General features: G+C 51.6%; 1 long non-coding RNA gene across 1 annotated transcript in view; it reads left to right on the top strand.

Annotated features, from left to right (window-relative positions):
- Positions 1-17,935, top strand: part of LOC308467826 — a 384,959-nt gene that overhangs the window by 189,164 nt on the left and 177,860 nt on the right. The window contains exon 2 of the long non-coding RNA XR_013981321.1: positions 13,238-13,309. This is a non-coding gene — a long non-coding RNA (uncharacterized lncRNA). The remainder of the gene's footprint in view (positions 1-13,237; positions 13,310-17,935) is intronic.

The following is a 17,935-nucleotide window of genomic DNA, read 5'->3' as shown; positions in this document are numbered from 1 at the left end:
GCGGGCCGCCATCCGAAGTCTTCCGGTTCTTCCTCCCTGCTCTCGTTGACGACGGTCACCTCCGCTTCCATCTCTGTGCCGCCGTGCTCGAAACCCGGGTCGTCCCCGAAAACGTCCATGTCCGTCTCTCCCTCGTTGCCTTCTGGAGACGTTGCTCGTCCTGGACCCTCCAGCCACCTTCTGCGGAACTGCTCCTCTGGTCGATCATCCCACCAATACGAGGGTTCTGAAGCAGATCCCGAGGGTGACCCCTCCGGGGAACGGGCGTCTCGTGTCGGTTCCTCGTCCGAGTCGAACCCCCGGAACGTGCTGGCTGAAAGCGTGGGCGTGAAAAGCCAGTCGTCGAAAAAGTCTGCTGGCATTGGCCTATGTGGGAAAAGGGCATGAAACTCTTCTTTGAGCAGAGGTTCGTCTAAAGCGTAGCCCGGCACCCAGCTGTTGGCACTGGCCGGGGTGCCCTCCTTGGCGAGAAGGTATTCTACCCCCTCTTCCCCCCATCTGGAGTCCAAAATCTCCGTGACTTCGTTGATGCGCTCCTCCTGTGCCACTCCCCCTTGCCCGGTTCTCTCGCGGAGCGGACCCGGTGCCGTTCCTGGTTCCTGAAACCTGTGAGGTGCCTTGTAGGGAGTGAGCACCGATCTGTGGAACACCGGATGCATTCTGGAACCCTCCGGAAGAGCCAGCCTGAAAGCCACCGGGTTGACCTGTTCTTCGACTTGGTAGGGCCCTAGTTGTTTATGCCCTAGTTTCTTCTTCGCCAACGACCTGGCCGGCACTGCGTGGGCTGCTAACCAGACCCAGTCTCCCACATGGATCTCTTCGCCAACCCTTCTGTGTTTGTCCGCTTGTACCTTGTATGCGTGTTTAGCCAGCTCCAGGTGCCGCCGCAGCTGATCGTGGACCTCCTGCAACTCCGACGCGAACGCATCTGCTGTCTGCGGCTCCCCCTCCCCCATTCTTTCCAGTCCCGGGAAGGTTCTGGGGTGCCTCCCGTTGTTGGCGAAGAACGGCGTGACCCCCGTGGACACGTGCTTCGTGTTGTTGTAGGCGAACTCGGCGAGAGGCAGGTAATCCACCCACGTCGCAGGCTGTTGATTCGCATAACATCTCAGGTACTGCTGCATGATGGCATTGACCCGCTCCGCTTGCCCGTTGGTCTGCGGGTGTCTAGCCGACGCCAGGTTGATCTTGACGTTCAGGAAGCCCATCAGCCTCTGCCAGAAGTTCGAGATGAACTGTCGCCCTCGGTCGGACAGAATAGACCGCGGCAGACCGTGAACCTTGAACACGTGGTCTATGAACAGTTTGGCGGTTTGTTCCGCCGTGGCCACCTTCGCACACGGAATGAAATGTGCCATCTTGGAGAACAAGTCCACCACCACCAGCACAGCCGTCTTGCCCCTCGAGCTGGGCAGATCCGTGACAAAGTCCAGGGCCACTCTCTCCCATGGTTCGAACGGAGTTTGCAGCGGTTCCAGCAGTCCGGCCGGCGGTCTGTGCACTGGTTTGGCCCTCTGGCAGGTGTCACACCTCGCCACGTAGTCCGCGACTTCCCCTCTCATTCCGGGCCACCAGAAGTCTCTGGCTACTAATTCCACCGTCTTCTCCTTGCCAAAGTGCCCGGCAGTGGGCGCGTCGTGCAGCTGCTGCAGTACCTTGGCGCGAAGTTCGTCTCCCGGCACGTAGATGGCCCCTTTACGGATGAGCAAACCATTTCGCAGCTGGAACTCGTCGGTCGCTGCCGTGCCCCTGTGCACCTCTGCCATCTTTGCTTGCGCGAAGGAGTCATCCTGCAACGCTCGTCGCACCGCATCCAGGTCAACTGTTGCCGCCGCGCACGCCCACACTGTCGGTGCGAAGATGTGCATGGCGGCCGCTGGCGTTGCCTCCTCCAGATACTGTGGCTTACGGGAGAGAGCATCCGCCATGATGTTGGTGTCCCCCGGGACATACTCTATTTGGAAGTCGAAATTCGCAAAGAACTCAGCCCAACGTATCTGCCTCTGGTTCAGGAACTGTGCCGTGCGCCAGTGCTCTAGATTCTTGTGGTCCGTGCAGACCTGCACCGTGTGCTTGGCGCCGATCAGGAAGTGCCTCCACGCTTTGAACGCTGCATGAATGGCCAGCAACTCCCTGTCCCAGATGGTGTAGTTCTGTTCGGACTTGCTGAGCTTCCTTGAGTAAAACGCTCCCGGCCTCCAAACCCCCTGCGGGTCTTTCTGCAGCAGGACTGCTCCCACGGCTCTGTCCGAAGCGTCTGTCTCCACCCTCATCAGCCTGCTGGGGTTGACATGAAGCAGCTGCTCTTCCGACGCGAAGAGACGCTTGAGTGCCTGAAAGGACTGCTCCGCCTGCTCTGTCCAGATGAACTTCTTTTTCTTGGAGCTGAGTGTGTCCGTGATGGCCGCTGTCTGCATCGCAAAGCCTTTGATAAACTTGCGATAGAAGTTCGCGAAGCCGACAAACCGTTGGACCTCCTTCCGGTTGCGTGGGCTTTTCCAATCCAACACTGCTCGGACCTTGGCGCTGTCCATGGCGAGCCCTTTATCAGACAACTTGTAGCCCAGGAAATCCACCTCCGTCACGTCGAATTGGCACTTCTCCAGCTTGGCGTAAAGCCTATGTTGCTGTAGCCTGCTCAGCACTTCCTTGACTTGTCTGTCATGCTCCTGCTGCGATTCCGAAAAGATCAGGATGTCATCCAAGAAACAGACGCACGTCTTGTAGAGGAGCCCCGCCAACACGTGATGCATGAAAGCTTGAAAAACGTGGGAGCCATTTTGCAATCCAAAAGGCATAACTCTATATTCGTAGGTGCCCAGGGGCGTGAACATGGCTGTCTTCCACTCATCTCCTTCCCGCATGCGAATGAGGTTGTATGCCCCTCGCAGGTCCAACTTGGTGAACACTCTGCCCTTCCGTACCTTTGCGAGGAGGTCGTCGATTCGGGGCATGGGGAAGTCCGACGGCTTGGTCACACTGTTCAAGATGCGATAGTCCACTACAAGTCTTTTTTGGGGCGTGTCCCGCTTCTTAACAAAGAATACCGGACTGCCCCCCGCTGCCTTGGACTCTCGGATGAAACCGCGCTCCAAATTATGATCTATGAACTCTTTGAGTTCCTGCAGTTCGTCCTCAGACATGGAATACAGCTTCCCTTTGGGCAGCGCCGCCCCCGGCAGCAGGTCAATTTTGCAGTCATATGGTCTGTGGGGGGGGTAGCCTGTCTGCCTCCTTCTCGCAGAAAACCTCCAAAAATTCTGCGTACTTGTGGGGAACCGCTTGCAGCGTGCCTAGCTGCCGCTGTGACTCCTCTTCCTCTCCTTCCTGCCTGGGCACGATGCAGTGTTCAGCGCAAAAGGAAGAGCCGAAGGTCAGCTGCCTCTGGTACCAAGCCAGCGTCGGGCTGTGCTTGTCCAGCCAACTCATGCCCAATACAATGGGCGTGTCCGATAGTTGAGTGACATTGAAGCTGATGATTTCCCTGTGATTCCCAAGTCGCATCACCATTGGTGGCGTCTGCTTCACCACTTGCCCCCCTAGCAGCTCCCTGCCATCCACCGTGACAACCTGCAGGGGCAGCGTGGCAGGCAGCAACTGTATAGCGTGCCGGTCGACAAAGTCCTGCCCTATAAAGTCCGCATTGCTTCCGGAGTCAATGGTGATTGGCACGTCCATGGTGATTCCATTGGGCAGCTGGAGCGACGCGGTGAGCCTCACTACTGGTTTGGGCGGGAGGGGGTCCATGGGCTGTAAAATCTCTGGGGACTGCTTCACTGACACGTCTGGCTGGGCCCCAGTGCCTCTTCCTCCAACCAGACTCCGTCGTTTCCCTGCTGTGGTTGTCCTTGCTGCGTTGCTGCAGTTACCATTGCTGAGGCTGCAGTGTGCTTGTGGAGCCTCTGGGGACACTCTTTCGCCATATGCTGTGGATCATCGCAGATGTAACACTTCCTGTTCCCTCTAGGAGGCTTCGCTTTCACTGCTGCCGGTGCTAGGGCTCTGGCCGCTGACTGAGCCCTTGCACCTCCAACCTCCATAGGTTCCGCTCCTCCTCCTGGCGGAGGCGTGGATTGCGCACGCGCTGCTTCTCTGGGAAGGAAGGAGGAGCCCCTGGCTGGTTCGCTCCCTCCACGCCCTTCGCCACTGCTCCACGGACGTTCTTCCAGCCGCACCCCCACCGCCAGCGCCCTCTGAACGATCTCCTGCGTGGTCCGGGGTCTCTCCCCCCTCGCAATTTCATCTTTAACCGAGCCGTGCAATCCCTCCCAAAACAGGTCTCTTACAGGAGCCGAATCTCTGTCCCATTCCAGAGCACTGACCAAAGCGAAAAAGCGGGCATGGTACTGCCTTACGCTGGCCCTCCCTTGCTTCAGTCCATGTATCTGCTGCCGAGCAAGATCCACGTCAATGCTTGATAAAAAGCACCCATCCATCGCTTTAATAAAGGCATCCGCATTTTGGAGCGCCGGATCCTTATCTCTCCACAAATTGCGCAGCCATGCTTTAGCATCTCCATGCAAATGGGACATGATGAATCCCACCTTCTCTTGCTCATCTCTAAAGTCTTTGTTCAGCAGTTGCAGTGCACACATTACATCTGCTCTAAAGTTGGGGTACTGTTGCAAGTTCCCATCGAAGTGAGAGACCAGACCGCCTGTTCGTCTCCCCAACCCAATCCCCTCCGGTTTGGGTGTCAGTTGCCCTTGCTTCGTAAGCACTTCCAACCTGACCTGGAGATCCCTGTAGGCGGCAGCTGCGTCCTCCTCTCTCTTCCTGGATGCAAGAGCCTCGGCATTCAGTCGCGACACTGCTTCTCTGAGTTCCGCTATCTGCTGTTCGGCCGTCATGTTGTCTGCCGTTCGTGAGCTCGCTAGTAGGCACCCGCTTTCTCTCCTCTCCGCGAGGCTGTAGATGCCCACAATTTAAGTGATGGAGCTTACTGTCAGAGTTGCTTCCAGATCCTAGCTCACAGAGGATCACGCTAGCCAGCGATCATTAAATAAAAGTCTTTATTGATTTACAGTTTCCATTCTCAAGCTGCTGCGTGCAACCCTACGTCTAATGGTTAGATCGGCGAAGCTCCATCTGAGTCTCCGCCCCTTGTACACCAACTTAATATCCTAGCCTTGCTCCACCTTTTCCGCCTGACTGTTCTTCTCTGGGTCCCTCTGCCCCCCGGGGTCTCTTCCTTCCGGGATTCCTCTGACGCTGACGCTGACCCCCCTGACTCTTCTCCCTCCTTTCGGCGGGCTTTAGGACCTGGCTCCCTTTCCGGGCTGCCTACTGCGCCACTTTCCTGTGCATTTGAACTTGGCACGCGCGCCCAACCTTCCACCTTCCGTCTGACCGTTTCTTCGCTCCCCGATGGAGGTGTGGCCACTCCTGACTCGTGCCCTCCCCCCTGTTGTGAGCTGCCAGCGCTTGATCCCTGGCGCCCTTCCTCTTCCCTGCTCTCTGGCGGTGACGCTGGTCCCGATTTCCAACTGCTCCCCTCTGAGTCCCCTCTGGCTCTATCTTCCTGGGGTGTCCCCCTAGGCTCCCCCCTTGCCCTGGCCACTGGTGCTCCTTTCTGTGAATCTTCTGATTCACTGGAAAGACTCGGAGATCTCGGGTCGTCGTCATCACTCATCTTTTCTTCTGCCTCCTCCCCCTCGCTCTCTGTTTCCTCCCTTGCCCTTGCCTCTGCTCCTGAACCCCTGACAGGCGTTTATTGACCTGACTAAGGCTTTTGACACTGTAAATCGTAATGCCCTGTGGACTGTCCTTCTGAAAACTGGCTGCCCAGATAAATTTGTGAACATCATTCTGCTCCTCCATAATATGACAGCAACAATCACAGATAACAATGGCTCTCAAAGTGAACCATTCACAGTGGGATCAGGTGTTAAACAGGGTTGCTTTATCGCCCCAACTCTATTCATTATTTTCGTTGCCAGGATCCTACACTTTGTCGAAGAGAAACTCCCCTCCGGAGTAGAAATCATATATCGAACAGATGGAAAGCTTTTTAATCTGAGCAGGCTGAAAGCAGAGAGTAAGGTTACCATAACTTCCGTCATAGAGCTTCAGTATGCTGGTGACAACATAGTGTGTGCACACTCAGTGGATGACCTCCAAACCATCCTAAATATATTCGCAGAAACTTACGAAAAGCTTGGCCTATCACTCAACATCCAAAAAATCAGAGTGCTGCACCAGCAAGCACAAAACAACCCCTCTGCAGTGCCACATATCCAACTCAATGGTGTAACGTTGGAAAATATTGGTCACTTCTCCTACCTGGGAAGTTATCTTTCCAAAAGGGCTGACATTGATGCCAAAATCCAGTATTGCCTGAGCTCTGCGAATGCAGCTTTCTCCCGACTGAAGTGCAGAGTGTTTGAGGACCAGGACATTCGCAGGGAAACCAAAATGCTTGTTTACAAAGCTATTGTACTGCCAACCTTACTGTATGCTTGTGAAACGTGGACCACTTATAAACGCCATCTCCAACTCCTCGAAAGATATCATCAATGGTGTCTCCGAAAAATCTTACACATCACTTGGGAAGACAGGCGAACCAATGCCAGTGTACTGGAGGAAGCAAAGATCACCAGTGTCAAAGCAATAAGTCTTCAACATCAACTTTGTTGGGTGCTCGCTTCGGCAGCACATATACTAAAATTGGAACGATACAGAGAAGATTAGCATGGCCCCTGCGCAAGGATGACACGCAAATTCGTGAAGCGTTCCATATTTTTTTTTTGAAAAACAATGGATTACAAAAAGTATCTCAAGAGAGTAAATCAATATTAAACTCTACAATATCTGATCAAGAGGTGGAAGGAGCCATTCAGAATATGAAATTGGGCAAATCTCCAGGGCCGGATGGACTAACTGCAAAGTACTACAAAACTTTGAAAGAATGGTTATTGCAACCGTTGAAAGAACTTTGTAATGAAATACTACGGGGAGGAAAAGCACCCGAGTCGTGGAAAGAAGCATACATTACACTTATACCAAAAACCGAAGTGGAGAAGACACAGTTGAAGAACTACCGTCCCATATCCCTATTAAATGTGGATTACAAAATTTTTGCGGAAATTATGGCTAAAAGATTAAAAAATGTATTGGTAAAAGAGATTCATAAAGACCAGGCGGGCTTTCTCCCTGGGAGACATTTGTCAGATAATACTAGGAATATTATTAATATTTTGGAAAAATTGCAAGTCAATATCAATACTAAAGCTGTTTTAATATTTGTAGATGCAGAGAAAGCGTTTGACAATATTTCTTGGAGTTTTATGAAGAAAAATTTGCAGGGGATGGGGGTAGGCCAAAGTTTTGAAAATGGCATAGGTGCAATTTATTCGGAACAAAAAGCCAAGCTTATTGTGAACAATGTAGTTACAGAAGAATTTAAGATAGAGAAAGGAACAAGACAGGGTTGCCCAATCTCCCCATTGCTTTTTATATCGGTCCTGGAGGTTTTGCTCAATATAATTAGAAAAGACCAATTGGTTAAAGGTATACAACTCGGAGCTAAACAGTACAAATTGAAAGCTTTTGCTGATGACTTAGTTTTGACATTACAGGAGCCAGAAGCTAGTACAAAAAGAGTATTACAATTAATCCAAGAATTTGGTCAAGTAGCAGGTTTCAAATTAAACAAGATGAAAACTAAGGTATTAGAGAAAAACCTTACAGAGATTGAGAAGGAGAGGTTTCAGAAAGAGACAGGATTAACAATTGTTAATAAAGTGAAATATCTAGGGGTGAATATGACTGCCAAAAATGTGAATTTGTTTAAAGATAATTATGAAAAATGTTGGTCAGAAGTGAAGAAGGATTTAGAAATATGGTCAAAATTGAAGTTATCATTGTTGGGCCGAATTGCAGCGATAAAGATGAATGTATTGCCTAGAATGTTGTTTTTGTTTCAAACATTACAAATTGTGGATAAAATGGACTGTTTCAAGAGGTGGCAAAGAGATATTTCCAAATTTATCTGGCAGGGCAAAAAGCCTAGAATAAAATTTAAGATACTAACAGACGCGAAGGAAAGAGGGGGATTTGCCCTGCCAGATCTTAAACTTTACTATGAATCAGCCGCTTTTTGTTGGCTGAAAGATTGGCTACTTCTTGAAAATGTGGACATTTTAGATCTAGAAGGTTTTGATAATGTGTTTGGATGGCATGCATATTTATGGTATGACAAAGTTAAAGCGCATAAGGCCTTCAAGAATCATATTGTCAGGAAAGCATTATTCAATGTTTGGGTGAGATACAAGGATTTGTTGGAAAGTAAAACACCAAGGTGGCTGTCACCAATGGAGGCAAAGGCATTGAAAAAAACAAATATGGAGACAAATTGGCCAAAATATTGTGAAATTTTAGAACAAGTTGGAGACAAATTAAAATTGCAGAGCTTTGATAAATTAAAAACTAAAGTTCGAGATTGGCTTCACTACTATCAAATAAGGGAGGTTTTTAACCTAGATAAAAAGATTGGTTTCCAGGAGGAAAAATCTAAACTGGAAACGGAATTGTTAGAACCTAAAACTAAAAATCTGTCAAGAATGTATAATCTGCTGTTGAAATGGAATACACAGGATGAAATGGTTAAATCTGCTATGATTAAATGGGCGCAAGATGTTGGGCATAATATCATGTTTGCTGACTGGGAACGGTTATGGACCACAGGTATGAAATTTACGGCCTGTAACGCCTTAAGAGAAAACATAATGAAAATGATTTATAGGTGGTACTTAACCCCAGTCAAGCTAGCAAAAATCTATCATCTGCCTGATAATAAATGTTGGAAATGTAAAGAAAATGAAGGTACTTTTTTCCACCTTTGGTGGACGTGCCCAATGATCAAGGCCTTCTGGGAAATGATTTATAATGAATTAAAAAAGGTATTGAAATATACTTTCTTGAAGAAACCAGAGGCCTTCCTCTTGGGCATGGTCGGCCAATTGGTGCGAAGGGAAGACAGGAATTTTTTTATGTATGCGACAGCAGCGGCAAGAATACTTATTGGGAAATACTGGAAGACACAAGAATTGCCTACCCGAGAAGAATGGCAGAGGAAAGTGATAGACTATATGGAACTGGCTGAGATGACCGGCAGAATTCGAGATCAGGAAGAAGGGTCGATGGAAGAAGACTGGAAAAAATTTAAAATATATCTTCAGAAACACTGTAATATAAAAGAATGTTAGAAAAGGTTGGAGAAGAATATTAGATCGTATTGGCAGACAGGGTATAATGGAATAAGTAAATATGAAGTGTAAAATAAAGATAGAGGAGAATTAACTACTTTCGAATGTTAAAATAAGTAAATGAAAAGAAGGTTAGAAGGATTTGCTGGAGATACGATTCAAATTAGAATACAAAGCAGGGAGGTGAGAGGAAGTCATGGAAACAAGTAAATGGGAAGACGGTTGTAATGGTTTAATTTGATTTTTGTTATTTTTTATTGTGATTTTTTGTCATTTGTATTTCTCTTTTTACTGTTTGTCTTTTATAAGATGTATGTGATTTGTTTTTTTTTTTATATATTTTTTCTCTTTTTCTGTAATTTTAAAATTGGAATAAATATTAAAAAAAAAAAAACATCAACTTTGTTGGACTTGTCATGTTGTGCTGATGCCTGATTATCATCTTCCAAAGCGACTACTCTATTCCGAACTTAAAAATAGAAAGCTTAATTCTGGTGGTCAACAAAAGAGGTTCAAAGACTCTCTCAAAGCAAATCTTTAAAAAATGTAGTATAAACACTGACAACTGGGAAACACTGGCCTGCACGCTCTTTAATGGGAGAACAGCCTTTACCAAAGATGTCATGGGTTTTGAAGACACTCAAACTCAGGACGAAAGGGAGAAACACGCTAAGAGGAAAGCACGCTTGGCAAAACCTCACCATGATCAACTCCCGCCTGGAAACCTATGTCCCCACTGTGGAAGGATGTGTGGATCCAGAACTGGCCTCCATAGTCACTTACGGACTCAGTTATTAAACCATGTTTATATTCTCGACTCTGAGTATATTTCACTGGCGACGAGGATGGGATCCCGCTGAGCTGACCGCCACACACAGCACCGCAGCACCACCACCTGCCGCACCACTGCCTCGCACCGTGTATCCAGGCTTCAGCTCCGGGACCCAAGGAACTCAGAATGGCAACCGACAGCAGCTTCTTGCCGTTCAACCCAGCATCCGGAGACTGGGAAGCGTATGCCTCCCGTTTCACCTTCCTCCTAGAAGCCAAAGGGGTCACCGACGAAGAAGATGCCAAGAAGAGGGCGATATTCTTCAGCGTCTGAGGAGAGGAGACGTTTGAAATTGCCCGGGCTCTCTTTGCGCCTGAAGACGTTGCTACTGTTCCATACAAAACAATAATGGAACGGCTGAAGGGGCACTTTTTGCCGCAGCCCTCAGTGGTGGCTCGTCGAAATGCCTTCTACGCAAAGCGGCAAGCCCCTGGAGAAACTGTAACTGGGTTTGTGACCTCTCTCCACCAAGCCGCCCGGTTCTGCAACTTCTCAGAGTTGGAGAACATGCTTCGTGACCGCCTCGTGGGTGGCCTGAAGGATGAGAAGCTGCAAAGGCACCTCTACGCTAAGAAGGACCTAACGTCCCAGGTCACTCTGGAGGAGGCCCTGGCAATGGAAGCTGCCGAGAGGTCAACACAAGAGGCACGGCCGAGCCTGCTGTCCCAACCGAGGGTCCACCACGAAGACCTCACCGACGACTCAGGATCTGACAGGGAGGAGGTGCACCGAGTACAGCAGCCCACTCAAGCAGCGCACAGACCACAACTGCCTCGACGAGAAGGAGGGAACTGCGCAAGCTGCGGGGAGAGTCATGAGAGGAGGACCTGCCATTTCCGCAACGCAGAGTGCAGGCAGTGCAGAATATTGGGACACATCGCCCGGGTGTGTCGGGCTCGGCCCACCCGACGCCAGGCATCAGATGACCAATCCAAGAGCCCCAGGTCCCAGGGCCCAACACACCAAGGCAACTCGACGGAGCTCACGGACTTCCAAGTATACCAGTTGCCCCACCCCAACATAGAGAAAATTTATGTAGAGGTACAGATAGAGGGGCCCCGTGCCGCATGGAACTTGACACGGGTTCAACTCCATAATCTCGGCAAGGACCTTAAGGAAACTGTGTCCTAGTGGGGGTCCCAATCTCAGGCCGGCCCCATTCACCCTCCGGAACTTCCAGAAACGTAAGGTCCCCACAATGGGGGTGGGGACCTTCAGGGTGCAATATCGAGGGCGGACGCGGCAACTGGACTTGCTTGTGGTCAAGGGTCCCTACATTAGCTTACTGGGATTGGCATGGTTTGGACCACTTGGGCTAGCCGTCACGGGGTGAACCACACTAGCTTACAAGTGGACGTGGACGCCATATGCAAGGAATTTCTGGGGGTTTTCGATGGGAAATTGGGACAGTATACAGCCCCCCCTTGTTCTACAGCTTGACCCCGCAGTACAACCTGTCAGGCTCAAGGCCCGCCGGGTCCCGTTCACCCTGAAACCCCGTATAGACAAGGAATTGGACCGGCTCGTGGAGCAAGGAGTGCTGGAGCCGGTGCCTAATGCCTCCTGGGAAACCCCAATCGTCACACCCGTCAAGCCTAATGGTTCTGTCCGCATCTGCGCAGACTACAAATGTACCATAAACAAGGCCCTCACGGCCCACGCATACCCAGTGCCAGTGGTCAGCCATGTCCTTGCCACCCTGGCTGGGTCAAAAGTTTTTGGCAAGCTGGACTTGGCCCAAGCATATCAACAGCTGCCAGTAAATGAGGCCACAGCAGAGGCACAGACAATTGTGACGCACAGAGGAGCGTTCAGGGTAAAGCGGCTGCAATTCGGTGTCAGCGTGGCACCAGGCATATTCCAGAATCGAATGGACTCTCTCCTTAAAGGGATTCCTGGCGTCACCCCCTTCTTTGATGATGTGTTGATTGCTGGGCCCACACCAGAGGAGTTTGAGGACCGCCTCCACACCGTTCTGCACCGTTTCCAGACGGCGGGTCTCAAGGTGAAGCGAGAAAAATGTCTACTAGGAGTGCCTCAGGTGGACTTTCTGGGATTTATAGTGGACGTAAGGGGGGACAAGGTATGGGCCATTTGTGATGCCCCAGTGCCCAAGAGCAAGACTGAACTTCAGGCCTTCTTGGGACTATTGAACTTTTACCACTCCTTCCTTCCCCACAAGGCAGCGGTAGCGGTGCCCCTACACAGACTCCTGGACAAGCGGAGCCCTTGGGTGTGGGGCCAGCGCCAGGAGGCCGCATTCCAGGCAGTCAAGGACTTGCTTGTCTCAAACTCGGTCTTGGCACACTTCGACGAGAGGCTGCCGGTGGTGCTAGCATGTGACGCCTCGCCCTATGGCATTGGCGCTGTCCTGGGACACCAACTCCCAGATGGAAGAGAGGTACCGGTGGCATACTTTTCCCAGACACTCAATGCAACCAAGCGGAACTACTCGCAAATTGACAAGGAGGGTCTGGCAATCGTGAAGGGAGTAAAAAAATTCCATGATTTCTTGTATGGGCGGCCCTTTACCGTGGTGACTGACCACAAGCCGCTGCTTGGCTTGTTTGCCCCCGAAAAGCAGACCCCCAAAGTGCTGTCTCCTCGCATCCTCAGGTTGAAGGAATGGGTTTCTGTGTAGTAAGTTTAAAAACTGACTCAACCCCCCCTTTTGTTCTTTCAAAAGAGAGCACTTTTAAATGCGTAAAACTTGAACTGTTGAGCAAAACCATAATAAGGACACAACTGCATAAACAGTTCTGTCCTTTATCAGGACAGGCAAGGGATGGCCTTGGCTCCCCAGGGGAACAACGAAAACACGTCAGAACTTTATCTTATGTGCTGACCACAAAATACGCACAAGACCAATGTCCGGGAAAAACGCCAAAAGCGTGTTCCCAGAGATTATGACGTCTTCCCAGATAAGAGTAGGAAGAGGAAGATCCTTTTATGGTCAGAAGTACAGGAAGGAAGATCCTTTTATGGTTGAGAGTGAAGAAGATTTATTGCTCAGATAAGCCTGGCGTCCGGCCCGCTTCGGCTGCGCAGCTACCGGCCAGGCCTCTGCATTCCAAACTCCACATTCTGATGCTCTGAGCAAAAGCAGAGATCAGCGGCGGTAAGAGAAAGCTGCAAACTTCAGTGCTTTCTTCAGTGTGCTTAAATAAAGTCCACTCAGGATATTAGCAGCTAGAAGCAGTTTTTATTTACAGCAGACTATCCATTGTCGAACAGCATCGTGAAAACACGTCCACTCTCCTCAAAAGCGAAAGTAGAGAAAAACAAAGGGTTTAGACTCTCGGATATGACGCAGAATCTCCCCCCTCCCAAATAGTAGGCAGGGCGTACACTCTGAGCTGTTTAACCCTGTAAGCTCAGGTTCTTCTCACAGAGAGTACCAGAGCAGGAACATATGTGATGTCAACCTGTGTATACAAGTTGACGTGGCTGGGGAAGGGGGAGAGGATGCCTGGAGGGTATATAAACTGCATGAAGCCTGTTATTTCTTTGGACTTGCTGTGGACTCACCACGCAAGTGCCTTCTGCTATCCAGAGAGCAGAATAAACTCTTTCTTTGAACCAACTTGGTGTCATTTTGACTTCCTTCCTCCTGTCCCGGAGCAACGCAGACCCAATCGGTGAACTCCAATAAGGCTACAAGGTGGTCAATTTTCCTTGCCAGCTACCAGTATGCACTGATTCACCGCCCTGGTTCGGCACCATTCCACCCTGCCACCAATGGCCAAGCAGAACGCATGGTGCGGACCACCAAGGACACCCTCCGCCGCATGACGCAAGGGGATTGGGAGTACCGCCTTGCCACATTCCTTCTAGCACAGCACAGCACCCCCAGCTCAACAACTGGCCGGAGCCCCGCTGAACTACTAATGGGTTGGTGCCTTGCAATCAGATTGGGCCGCCTTCACCCCAATAGAGCTCAGGATGAGGTAGTGGTGGGGGAAGGCAGGAACCCCCGGACCTTCGAGGCCCAGGACCCAGTGTACGCAAAGAATTTTGGGGCAGGCCCAGCATGGGTACCCGCCACAGTCACCAGGGTCACTGGCCCCGTTTCGTACGAGGTGCTAACGGATGGGGGGCAATGCTGGCGCCGCCACTGCGACCAGATATGGCATCGATTCCCGGGAGAAAACCAGGAGGAGGACAGGTCAGAGGAGTCCCAAGGGAACAGTGGGGCAGTGAGGCCCATAGAACAGGAGGGGCCAGCAGGAGAGGCAGAATCAGTAAATACAGAGAGGACCCATGAGGCCAAAAGGACACCGGAACCAGAACCACGACTGAGCGAGCGGGTTGCAGCAGACCAAACGGCCCCATCACAGCCAGCATCCTTGGAACACAAGCCAGAACCCGAACACCCCAGGGAACACCCCAGGCCGCAACGCACACGTAGGCCGCCGGCGTACCTTGAGGACTATGAATGCGACCTCCCGGGCAGGACTGGAACTTAGAGGGGAGGGGTGTTATGTACTGAGTTGAATAGGATCCAAACTGCAGCAGTCTGATTGGTCCTAGAACAATAGGATCCAAAATGCAGCAGTCTGATTGGTCCTAGAACAATAGGATTCAGAATGCAGCAGTCTGATTGGTCCTAGAACAATGCAGCAGTATGATTGGTCGGTAGGAGCCACCCAATCCAGCTCCAGATAGAAGTGAATCCACAACCTGATTGGCTTACAGGAGAATTCTGGAATTAGCCAATCATGTGCAGCCCATTGTGTAAATAATGTATATAAAGCAGATACTTTGAGGGGACTTTCATTCCCTCCTCACCACTATGAGCTGAATAAAGAGCATGAAATCCACTCTCGACTCTGAGTATATTTCAGGGTGTAACCCAAGACCACCCCCCAGATACATCATACCTACATCACAGAAAAAGCGGTCTACAGCAGAAATCTGAGTATGTTGTTTATCTCGTCTGACAGGTTACCTGTTAATGCTCACTTGATTGGATACTCTGGGGAGCCTGGCCAGTCTTTTGTAATGATAAATACTCAGTTTCTGAGCCAGGTCACAGGCTCACCCTATTCAAACACAGAAATACCCTTAAGACAGGATTTGTGAAGGAAAAGACAATGGGGAGACTTTTCCATTTTCCTTTGACCTTGCAGGGAAAGGACATTTGGTCAGTGTGGGAATCAAAAATGGTTTCAGGTCGGTCTTCCTGTGCTGATCTATGTACGTGCTTGGTTGGTACATTTATCATATATCTAATGTCAGTATATGGAAACATCACCGCTGCAGACACCCAGACTGTTGCCATCACATGATGTGCCTATCTGTGGGAAAGAAGAATTTCCCAGGACGTTCACAGGCTGGATAAGTCTTTGTGAAGAGTGTAACTTGAAACCTTCTGTGTGCGCATGTTCAGGAAGTTTGACTGACCTGCTAGAAGAACTGAACTGAAAGGACGTTGTCAGAGCTGCTTCCAGATCCTAGCTCACAGAGGATCACGCTAGCCAGCGATCATTAAATAAAAGTCTTTATTGAGTTACAGTTTCCATTCTCAAGCTGCTGCGTGCAACTCTACGTCTCATGGTTAGATCGGCGAAGCTCCATCTGAGTCTCCGCCCCTTGTACACCAACTTAATATCCTAGCCTTGCTCCACCTTTTCCGCCTGACTGTTCTTCTCTGGGTCCCTCTGCCCCCCGGGGTCTCTTCCTTCCGGGATTCCTCTGACGCTGACGCTGACCCCCCTGACTCTTCTCCCTCCTTTCGGCGGGCTTTAGGACCTGGCTCCCTTTCCGGGCTGCCTACTGCGCCACTTTCCTGTGCATTTGAACTTGGCACGCGCGCCCAACCTTCCACCTTCCGTCTGACCGTTTCTTCGCTCCCCGATGGAGGTGTGGCCACTCCTGACTCGTGCCCTCCCCCCTGTTGTGAGCTGCCAGCGCTTGATCCCTGGCGCCCTTCCTCTTCCCTGCTCTCTGGCGGTGACGCTGGTCCCGATTTCCAACTGCTCCCCTCTGAGTCCCCTCTGGCTCTATCTTCCTGGGGTGTCCCCCTAGGCTCCCCCCTTGCCCTGGCCACTGGTGCTCCTTTCTGTGAATCTTCTGATTCACTGGAAAGACTCGGAGATCTCGGGTCGTCGTCATCACTCATCTTTTCTTCTGCCTCCTCTCCCTCGCTCTCTGTTTCCTCCCTTGCCCTTGCCTCTGCTCCTGAACCCCTGACATCCATCCCCCCCTCGAAGCCCCCTCTTCCCCCCTCCCCTCCTTCCGGTGCGGGATCTGGGTGCTGCCGTGTCAGGGGGACGAATGTCGGATACAGTTCGCTTCCCGTGGCGGGCCGCCATCCGAAGTCTTCCGGTTCTTCCTCCCTGCTCTCGTTGACGACGGTCACCTCCGCTTCCATCTCTGTGCCGCCGTGCTCGAAACCCGGGTCGTCCCCGAAAACGTCCATGTCCGTCTCTCCCTCGTTGCCTTCTGGAGACGTTGCTCGTCCTGGACCCTCCAGCCACCTTCTGCGGAACTGCTCCTCTGGTCGATCATCCCACCAATACGAGGGTTCTGAAGCAGATCCCGAGGGTGACCCCTCCGGGGAACGGGCGTCTCGTGTCGGTTCCTCGTCCGAGTCGAACCCCCGGAACGTGCTGGCTGAAAGCGTGGGCGTGAAAAGCCAGTCGTCGAAAAAGTCTGCTGGCATTGGCCTATGTGGGAAGAGGGCATGAAACTCTTCTTTGAGCAGAGGTTCGTCTAAAGCGTAGCCCGGCACCCAGCTGTTGGCACTGGCCGGGGTGCCCTCCTTGGCGAGAAGGTATTCTACCCCCTCTTCCCCCCATCTGGAGTCCAAAATCTCCGTGACTTCGTTGATGCGCTCCTCCTGTGCCACTCCCCCTTGCCCGGTTCTCTCTCGGAGCGGACCCGGTGCCGTTCCTGGTTCCTGAAACCTGTGAGGTGCCTTGTAGGGAGTGAGCACCGATCTGTGGAACACCGGATGCATGCTGGAACCCTCCGGAAGAGCCAGCCTGAAAGCCACCGGGTTGACCTGTTCGTTGACTTGGTAGGGCCCCAGTTGTTTATGCCCTAGTTTCTTCTTCGCCAACGACCTGGCCGGCACTGCGTGGGCTGCTAACCAGACCCAGTCTCCCACATGGATCTCTTCGCCAACCCTTCTGTGTTTGTCCGCTTGTACCTTGTATGCGTGTTTAGCCAGCTCCAGGTGCCGCCGCAGCTGATCGTGGACCTCCTGCAACTCCGACGCGAACGCATCTGCTGTCTGCGGCTCCCCCTCCCCCATTCTTTCCAGTCCCGGGAAGGTTCTAGGGTGCCTCCCGTTGTTGGCGAAGAACGGCGTGACCCCCGTGGACACGTGCTTCGTGTTGTTGTAGGCGAACTCGGCGAGAGGCAGGTAATCCACCCACGTCGCAGGCTGTTGATTCGCATAACATCTCAGGTACTGCTGCATGATGGCATTGACCCGCTCCGCTTGCCCGTTGGTCTGCGGGTGTCTAGCCGACGCCAGGTTGATCTTGACGTTCAGGAAGCCCATCAGCCTCTGCCAGAAGTTTGAGATGAACTGTCGCCCTCGGTCGGACAGAATAGACCGCGGCAGACCGTGAACCTTGAACACGTGGTCTATGAACAGTTTGGCGGTTTGTTCCGCCGTGGCCACCTTCGCACACGGAATGAAATGTGCCATCTTGGAGAACAAATCCACCACCACCAGCACAGCCGTCTTGCCCCTCGAGCTGGGCAGATCCGTGACAAAGTCCAGGGCCACTCTCTCCCATGGCTCGAACGGAGTTTGCAGCGGTTCCAGCAGTCCGGCCGGCGGTCTGTGCACTGGTTTGGACCTCTGGCAGGTGTCACACCTCGCCACGTAGTCCGCGACTTCCCCTCTCATTCCGGGCCACCAGAAGTCTCTGGCTACTAATTC

This window comes from Podarcis pityusensis (genome assembly GCF_964106645.2).
Source record: "Podarcis pityusensis genome assembly, chromosome: W".
NCBI lineage: Eukaryota > Metazoa > Chordata > Lepidosauria > Squamata > Lacertidae > Podarcis > Podarcis pityusensis.
This window is presented reverse-complemented; position numbering and strand designations above follow the sequence as displayed.